At 38.5% G+C, this 10,200-nt stretch overlaps 1 long non-coding RNA gene across 1 annotated transcript; it reads right to left on the bottom strand.

Moving 5' to 3' along the window:
* Positions 1-1,358: 1,358 nt before the first annotated feature.
* On the bottom strand, positions 1,359-5,907 carry LOC141937725 (uncharacterized). Its single transcript, XR_012627037.1, has 3 exons — positions 5,830-5,907; positions 2,682-2,869; positions 1,359-1,452 (listed from the first exon to the last, which is right to left on the bottom strand). It is a non-coding gene; the product is annotated as an uncharacterized LOC141937725 (long non-coding RNA).
* Positions 5,908-10,200: the final 4,293 nt, after the last annotated feature.

Here is a 10,200-nt window from a genome sequence, read left to right as displayed (position 1 = left end):
CTCTTGATTGAATGGCCTTAATGTGGATAAAGTCATGGGAACAGACAGAAGGAGCCAGAGATGAGCTTGACAAAGAACCAAATGTGTAGGACACATGAGGAGGAGTTGGAAGAATGGAAGCATAATACACAGCAAAGGAAGAAGCCAGCAGAAGAGGGAAACGTGTGCCACTGGGTTTCGAGGAGTGGCTGTGCAAGAGGAGCAGCAAGCCAGGAAGGAAAAGACAGGAAATCATTCTACAGGCTTATTTTTCTAGTGAGCGTTTTAATGACTTGTAGGCAATGTAATAACCTGGGTGGATGTTTCATTACTGTTTTGCTCAGATGTGCTGATGTGCCTTCCAGAGAAGGAGAAGAGAAGAAGCAAACTGAAATTGTCCGTCGACTGAACTTAGTAGAAATGTGTCACTTGACTCCCATGAAGTCAATGTGACTATTTGTTTTGCTGATTAGGGATATCAATTAAACTCAGACACCAGAGTGAAAAGAACGTATTTTACTAGAAATAACTAAATAATATAACAGAATAATACAGAAAACATACAATAAGAAAAGACAGAATAGTGCACTTAAACAAACAGGAAAATACAGGGTAATGCATCAAATCATTACTTCATGAGAGAGAGAATAGTGATTAAGAAAGATCCATCACCACTTGCATACATTACCATCACCCAGATCTGCAGTCGCTGGGCAGCCCCGGTTACAGCGAGGATTTGGAGAGCCTGTCCCGGCAAGTCCGAAGTCCTACGCGGTGCGTCCACCCGTAGGTGAGGCTTCCAAAGTCGCTGTAAGTGGGTCCAGCCTTATATACCCAAAAATCAGCAAGCCAGAATAGCTGGCACCTTTGTTTTAAGCGGAAATATCTGTTTTCAATCTCACATTAGATTCCCCCCGAGCCTGGCCAGGGCTCAAGGGAGAAGCTAAGGGAGTTCCTCTGCTTATCTAACTGGATTAGGCGCAACGTCTCACATCAGGCCACAGTGCCAGACGACTGTCTCCATGGCCCTGTTATTTTATCCACACACAAAGAAAGATAAAGATACATTCAAGAGAGCTACATCTTCCATACATATTTCACTAATGATTACATACTGAGGTAGCAGCTTTGGCTCAGGGCCCGTTGCTCAGGCTTCAATACTTCCACCTTTTACATCAGAATAGGTGGTTTGTTATAACTTAGTATAATACCTATTAGCACAATGGTTATCAGTTATAAAATATACAGGATTCATCTATAGGTCAACTCTGGCTTGGGCCGAGTTGTCCAAGCCTTAGCACTTCACTATTCCGGTGGAAACATACTGAGAGAGAAAACAAGGCTGGCTGACTTAATTAACCTTATTTAAACTTGATGAAGAGAGCAAAACCAAATGCAGATAATGCAGCAAGCATGCATAAGAATGGTATCCTATATGTAGAGCTGACTGTTCTTTCCATCGTGTAAGGAGAGCTATGAAAGACAGAAAAGTTGTGACAGTAAGAGTTCATAACATAAATACTTTTATTTGATTATGATAGGAACAGAACTGCTAACAACTCTGCCTTATTAAAGATTTTATATGTGGCAATTTTTCTTCTGCCAGAAGGGTTGAGGTGTTAGAAAGTGTGGGTTCTATGGCAGCTAGAATTAGACTTACCCTAAGCAGGGTAAGCGTTCAGGGCAACAGAGCAGTGAGTGTTTTGCCCTGACTAAGAAATATTTTGAAACATATTATAAAACAGGCCACCTATATTTGTTTTTATTTGCAGTGAGAAAATCCCTGTCCTGAGGACCATACAGCCTGGAGCAGATGCTGCCTGTTTCTTTAATACATTGTACCTGTTCATGGAGTGATGTACTTAGAGCTCAGTGAAGTAAAGTAAGCCTTAAATTATACTTTATATAATGTGTATTTATATAATTTTATACAGTAGCTAGTGTGAAAAAGGTAAAAAGAAGTAAGGATATTGCATCATTCTAATAATCCCCAACCAGAGCTAAATCAAAAGTCCACAGTTTCCTCATGTAATTCTGTTGATTCTAGAAAAGTTTCTTTAAGAATGAATTTAACTCAGTATATACTTTTGTCTTTTAAAAGCTAGCTAATTCATGTTAATAAAGTTGTCATCCTTAATTATTTCAGATGTCAGTAATTTTTACAGTGAAAAGTAACACTTAATGAGATAACAGCCTTTTCTCCATATATGATTTGAGATTTTTTTCTTAGTTTGAATTTTTCATTTCAATTTAGATATCAGTATGATATATTACAACATGTAAGTGCAGTTGATTTTTTGATGGAAATGCAGTGATTTTATCAAGAATTATTGTATTAAAATTGTGTTTCAAATCTTACACTACTGAAATGGGTAATGAGACATGTTTTCTTTCAAGGTTTCATTTATAAATTCTGTGGTATTATGTCCAGATCCAACTGTATTGCATTCCCTATATATAGTATTTATAGTTCTATAGTTTATAGTTATAATATAGAGAAATATTCTATGTGTATGATAAAACCAGTCTTCTATAGCAAGGCAGATAAATGTTAAATTATTTAATAAGTGCTTGAGAAATTTAAATGTCAAGTAATGTTACTAATACTTAGTCAACTGTGAGTTTTTACGTATTAAGGATGAACTCATTGTGTAAGCATAGAAGTTAGAAAATCAAGAGTAGACCCAGTCAAAAATACTCACATTTTATTAGGTAAAAGGAGATAGACATATCTAGTTTATGTCCTGTTGTCCGTTCTTTCTCTGACTCAGAAGTGACAGCCTCTGCAAGTTTGAGCCTCTGTTATTTTTGAGAGGATATGAAAGGATGATGTATGGGGCCATTTAATGCTTTCCGTAGTACCATTATCTTTCATGTACATGGTATTTCTCTGTAAAAGACAGAGAGCTGTAAACACAGTCTTATCCTAGAGTCATATCCAGTCCTCAAAACTTGTCTTAATTAGAAGGAAAAGCACCAAAGCCTTGGGTTTTTTTAGAAGTCTGTGTGTTTTCTCTCCATGGTTTTAGATTTGTGAGACTCTTTTCTCGCACTTCTTAATGATATTTTCTTACATTTTTCTCAATGTGACAGGGTACTTTGCAAAGTTATAAAATTTTCAAAGGTAAAATTAAAAACCTTTCCTGAAGCTACAGACTTCATTGTGGTAGGCCTAGAGTTAGGATAAATAAGTTGCTGTGTGTCGGGGTCACCATTAGGCGGGGTCCTTATTTCTCCGTGCGGGAACAGAAACGACACAACACCAATGTGATGATCAGGTCGTCCATCTTTTTTATTATCTAATATAATATATTCGATTCCTTTTCTGGTTACATTTATACTCTACTAAGTTCCGTACACGCACTCATCTATCTTCTAATAGGCTACAGGTCATCTACACGCACTGTTCACGCGCCTCTACAAGCATTTGCATTGGTTAATTGCAATTAGCACATAAAGCCCAAAACTTGCCAAAACTCCCTTATCTCATACCCTGTTTTGCTCAGACTTGTGTGCTTTTGCTGACCACAGGTGTTTCTCACTTATCTGCTATCTTGTGTGTTTTTGCCAGCCTTATTTTGCTGGCCTTGTCTTCGTCCTTGCATTCTTCTGTCTGCACTAACTTTCTCCCAGCGCGGCCCAGACTCCTACAGCTGTGTTTCCAAATAATGTCACTCTGTTGTTGGTGAGAATTAAAGCTATTTGAATTTGTAGCTGGTGATCTTATGAGCTAGCTCAGGCTAGCAAAATAATAGAGATAAAAGAGATAGCAACTAATAGAGTCCTTATGTGACTAAAACTTGAACTTTACTGTAAGCTACTGTTCAATTGCAGAATTTATAAAAAAACATTAACTTTCCTTATAATCCCATCTTTCTATTTCCATCTGAACCTGTATGATTAGCATAATTGATTTTTATTGCTCTACTACATTTTTTGCTTCAGGTGAGCATCCTGTGTTACCAGCAGGGTGCGTGTCACTGTTGTTGGCATTGCACAGGTAGAAGAGAGACTGTTGTGATACCGTAACTGAATCTGGAGGATTAGCAACTGGAAACGGCTCATGTAAAATTCATGAAAGTATAGCGAATCAAGTCTTCCATTGGTTTTAATTGAACTTTTCCAGGGAATCACAAACTAGCAGTTGTGAAGTCTTCCGTTAATTGCAAGGTAAAATTTATGTTGCATCTGAACCAAGCTTTCTAGAAAAACTCATTTAAAATCAGTAGAGCATTTATAAAGCTGTCTTGACTTAGATTTTGATAAAATTGCTCCTTGTAAACCAATAGAACATTTGTATTGAAGTTTCAGAAGTGGCAAATCTATAGTTCATCTCCTTTCATTTCACTAAGGTTGGATTAATGAAGTGGTAGAACTTTACAGCTAGATTTATTATATATGGGACATGCAGAATGGCAGGGGTTTCAGCTTCAGTTTCCCAACTGTTTTAAAAGATCACTCCAGATCTTTAGATTGAAGAACTGCATCCTGTAAAATTGAATGGAACTGATCACTCTAAAATCTTTTATGATCTCCTTCATGTTTCTGAAATCTCTAGGTATGCCATTCAACTCTTGCATAATCAATTAAAAGAACTCATCTCACCTTCAACACTGTGACGAACTGTATTTTAATTAGTGAGGTGGCTGAAATGTGGAAAAATATTTCTGATTTGAGAGTATGTGAAAAATAATCACAATGAGAATTTTTATTGCAAAATAATAAACCTACAAAAACAGGTTAATAGCAGAAACATCAAGGTAAATGTAATTATATGGGTGTTGCAATATCCAATGCTAATGTTATTTTTCAATAAAGTTTAAAAAATTATTTGGTGTAAGCTGTTGTAGATTTCTTGCACAATTGCTGTTTTATGTAACAGAGGACTCCTGCATTCTTCTGCACTCCTGGTAATGCAGAGAAAAGTGTACTTCAACAGTTTTTCAGCTGACTTTTAAAGAAACAAATCAGAAAATAATCTTTTAAGTGGTTATATTAACCAAAAAAGATGTGTGGAAGCCTTGTCATTCACACCCCTCAGGAAAAGTTTCCGAAGTTTGCGAAGGAATATTTTTACCACATAAATCTAGAGTTGTTTTTCCATACATGCAAAAGGACTCAAATAGAGACCCCATTTGTACAAACCTCATATGAAATCTTATATAAAATACTGTTTAACATCATCAGGACAGCGTAGTTTAACTAGGGATAGATACAGAATACTGTTTCTGGGATAGTCTACAGAATAGAGAACCTGTCTGAGAAGACTAGAAGGGTTGACTTGTTCAGGGCTAAAGACAACAGGTGGAAAAAGTGAGAAAATAACAACTGTATGAGTTCAGGTACAGTGTCCCACAAGGACAAATTAAAGCTTCAGAAAAATTTGAATCATTTTTAGGCTGGCAAGTTGGTTTCTAATGAGCAGAAGTTGAGGGGTAAAGGGTGGTCTTTATTTTCAGATTATCATACAACAGTAGTATTCTGTATGTTTTTTTAATGTCTGTACCTTGCCAAGACATGTAAGATAATTTTATATGGAAGGTAGTTGCATGACTGATGGCTTTGCTACATCAAACTGGATCAACTAACTCTAGATCAATCCGGAAAATTAAGCTGGACCCAGAATCCCGTAATTTCTTTGTGGCGTAACATTTCTCACTAGAAAATCATTATTTCCACTGACTTCTGTTTCGTTTACAGTCTGAATTTGAAGTGTCACTTTTCCTTTAAAAATCTTCAGGTAGGTTGGAGCCTTACTACCTAAGATACCACCATTTCTCTGTGAAGTAATCGCTGCAGGACTGAAGCTGTCCCATGATCTCACCGTAAGTCATCTGTAAGTTGACTCACCTTGTCAATTTACAGAGTTTCAAATTCCAATTCTTCTCCAAACTTGACATGATGGCACCATATTTAACCCAAATTGGAAATCCTTGTGAATCCAGGTATGACTGTAGGTCAACTGGGTCTGGTCAACCAAAACAACAACATTAACCCTAACTCATATAACAGCTCCCAATAAGGCAGCACTAACCCTAGCTCATCAGTCCAAAACTTTCTTCCTAGATTAATATAACTATAATCCTAGTACATCAATCACTGTAAGTGGGAACACTAGCAATAGCGCATGTCAGGAAACCACTTCCAGGTCTAAACCTAGGCCTAATGACATGTGTCAATAATTTATAAATCTGTAAGAAAATATTAGTATGGATCACATCAGTCTAATTCTAGGTCTTTCACTAGCTCAACAAAGCATGCTAATCCTCCCTGAAACCCTAGCCCAGCAGAGTCAGCTTCCAGCCTGATCTAGCCTTTCACCCATAGCAGAACCAGCCTTTACTGTTGAACATCACCCTTTGCTATTCTCTTTCCAAACTGAAATGCTAACCTCATTTTACTGCCTTTAATTGCTTGTTATGTATCTGTTAACCTAGGACTGAAGGTTCTGCTTTTGCAATTATGTTAGTGCATATCCTCACCTCTGAAAATCAGTGCTGTTCTGAAAAAAAAGCTGAATCTGCTTGGCCCCATCAAAAAACAAAGATAATGTTGGTAGCTCTCAAACAATGCGTTCAACATTTTACCAGTTTACTCAGAAACAAGCATATAAATACTTGAAAAATCAAGCACTGATTATTTAATCCTGTTTGTCTAGCAGCTTAAAAAAGTGAAAAGTGCAAAAAGGAAAAACATTTCAGGTAACTATATCTTAATTATAAAGATATATATTTATGAAAGATGAAGCAATTAGTCCTCATTAGGGAGCACATGCTTGCCAAATTTTTACTTAGTTTAAGTACAGCTGGTTTTTAGTTGCATAATAAAATATACTGTTTGATCTGCTGAAAATGTATTCATTTGTAAGTGTGTATTTGTACTTATATAGTGCTCAGATTATTAATTTCAAGAGAGACAAGTAGTTGAAAGCTGAAACTGTGTGTACCAAGGCCAGATTTTTTTTTCTCAGTATCATAAGCTTCAGAAAATATGTTCGCAAAGGAACTAGAGTGTCTTTCATAATCAGTTTGTCTCTACTGAATATTGCTTCAGTATAAGGAAATCAACAGAAATCAAAATGAAGAGGATGTGTACTAAAAAAGACTAAGTGCTGCAAACATGTAAGTAATATAAGGTCTGTTGAATTACATTATGCCTATTCTTGTATGTTTTTGAAGAATCATAGAATGGTTTGGGTTGGAAAGGACCTTCAGAGGTCACCTAGTCCAACGCCCCCTGCCATGAGCAGGGACATCTTCAACTAGACCAGGTTGCTCAAAGCCCCGTCCAGCCTGGCCTTGAACACTTCCAGGTAGGGGGCATACCCCACCTCTCAGGGCAACCTGTTCCAGTGTTTCACCACCCTCATTGTAAAAAATTTCTCCCTTATATCCAGTTTGAATCTACCCTCTTTTAGTTTAAAACCGTTACCCCTTGTCCTATCACTACAGGTCCTGCTAAAAAGTCTGTCCCCATCTTTCTTACAAGCCCTTTTTAAGTACTGAAAGGCCGCAATATGGTCTCCCCAGAGCCTTCTCTTCTCTAGGCTGAACATCCCCAAATCTCTCAGCCTGTCCTCATAAGGGAGGGACTTCAGCCCTCTGATCATATTCACGGCCTCCTCTGGACCTGCTTGAGCAGGTCCACATCTTTCTTATGCTGGGGGCCCCAGAGCTGAACACAGTACTGCAGGTGGGGTCTCACAGGAGCAGAGCAGAGGGCAGAATCCCTTCTCTCAACCTGCTGGCCACACTTCTCTTGATGCAATCCAGGATATGGTTGGCTTTCTGGGCTGCGAGCGCATGTTGCTGGCTCATGTCCAGCTTTTCATCCACCAATACCCCCAAGTCCTTCTCCACAGGGCTGCTCTCAATCTACTCATCACCCAGCCTCTATTGATACTGGGGATTGCCCCAACCCTGGTGCAGGACCTTGCACCTGGCCTTGTTGAATCTCATGAAGTTCACATGGGTGCACTTGTTGAGCTTGTCCAGGTCCCTCTGGATGGCATCCTGTCCCTCAGGTGTGTCAACCACATCACTCAGCTTGGTGTCATCTGCAAACTTGCTGAGGGTGCACTCAATCCCACTGTCTGTGTTGTTAATGAAGATATTAAACAATACTGATTCCAATACAGACCCCTGAGGGATGCCACTCATCACAGATCTCGATCTGGACATTGAGCCATTGACCACTACTCTCTGGATGTGACCATCCAGCCAATTCCTTATCCACCAAGTGATCCATCCATCAAATCCATACCTCTCCAATACAGAGAGAAGGATGTTGTGGGGAACTGAGTCAAAGGCCTTACAGAAGTCCAGATAGATGACACCAGTAGCTCTTCACCTGTCCACTGATGTAGTCACTCTATCATAGAAGGCTACTATGTTGTTCAGGCAAGACTTGCCCTTGATGAAGCCATGCTGGCTGTCTTGAATCACATCCCTGTCCTCCATGGTCCTTCGCATAGCTTCTAGGAGGATCTGTTTCATCATCTTCCCAGGCACAGAGGTGAGGCTGACAGGTTGGTAGATCCCAGAGTCCTTCTTTCTACTCTTTTTAAAAATGGGTGCAATGTTTCCCCTTTTCCAGTCATTGGGGACTTCACCTGACTGCCATGACTTTTCAAATATCATGGAGAGTGACTTGGTAACTACACCAGCCAATTCCTTCAAGACTTTGGGATGCATCTTGTCAGGTCCTATAGACTTATGTATGTTCAGGTTCCTCAGGTACCTGATCTTCTCTTACAGTGGGAGGGACTTTGCTCCCCCAGTCCCTGCCTTATGGTCCATCCACTCGAGAGGTGTGGGAAGAGAGATTGCCAGTGAAGATTGAAGCACAAATGTTGTCAAGTACCTCAGCCTTCTCATCGTCCATCATTACCAGTTTGCCATTCATGTTCATCAGTGGGGTTACACTTTCTTTGACCTTCCTTTTCTGGCTGACATACCTTTAGAAGCCCTTCTTGTTATCCTTTCTGTCCCTTGCCAAGTTCAGAACTGGGTCTTTTGTGACTTTAGCTACAAATACTGGTTATCTAAAAGATAACATTATAAACTTGTAAAGAAGATTACTATCTATTTTACCTCTTGAAAAGCTTTGTAATTTTATCAAGCAGTTTTTAGTGGCAATAGAGTTTATCTTTTTAGAAATATTTCTATTCTTGACTATCCATCAGAGAAGTGATTCATGAACTATGTAAAACCCAAACCAGAAAAGTGCAAGGCATTTCTAAATGATTCATATTTAGTCCTCATTACACAGAAAATGCAGATCATCCTTGTCCTTTGTGGCTATCCCAGGGGCCTATGAGAAAGTTGGAGGGCTTTGTTGTGCCATTAGTTTACTGGAACCACTGAACAGCTCAAAACTTTCTGGTTAAAGAGCTAAACCTTTGTAAAGATGAGTAGGAGAAGTGGAAGTAACCTCATATCAGTGCCTAGCACTTCTGGAGCTTCTGGTGTTGAATGCAGACCTCTGAGTGAAGAATTTAAGCTAACTGCACATGGTGCGCTAAAATTAGATGCCCAAGAAGGACATCCAAAACAGGCAGCATGATGAGAAGGGAGCTATTTAAATTCGGTATGGACAGTTTGTATCTGTCTAGGTCTAGAAGGACAAAAACAATAAGGGAAACGTTAAATTCTGTTTTGCAGATAATACAAACAGATCAAAAAGCTAATTCTGCCACTTAGTTACTGGAACCAATTTCTAAAAACAAGGGCTTATTTAATTGCTTTCAAAGATATGGACAAAGTCCAATTTTTTAACAAAAAAGTCAAGAATATATTAGGACAGCAAGGTATACTGTTGTTATCAATTCCATTCTTCTAAGCTATCTTTTGCAAGATGAAGTTTCCTGGGACATATAATGAGTTTTTATGCATGTACATATGTGTGGGTATTTTATTATCAATTTGTTGTACTCAAGTTACAGACTAGTTTGAATCTCCATCATTTAGTTGCAGAAATTCTGCAGTTGTGAGCCAAAGAACATAACTGATATGCAAAGCCAAGAAGCTACTGTTATTCTAAGTAAAATCTTAATAGTCCAAGTAAATTCTTAATCAAGAATTAGTATTAGTCTATTTAAATATATATCACCACTTATAGTTCAGACTATGTACAGTTAAAACTGATATAAGCAAACTTTCTAGTATCTACCCCTTTCTTTGATCGGATGCTAACCTTTACACTGAACCTCTGAGTATGAAG

Source organism: Strix uralensis, chromosome Z (assembly GCF_047716275.1).
Source record: "Strix uralensis isolate ZFMK-TIS-50842 chromosome Z, bStrUra1, whole genome shotgun sequence".
Taxonomy (NCBI): domain Eukaryota; kingdom Metazoa; phylum Chordata; class Aves; order Strigiformes; family Strigidae; genus Strix; species Strix uralensis.
Note: the sequence above shows the minus strand (reverse complement) of the source record. Positions and strands in the feature narration are given on the sequence as shown.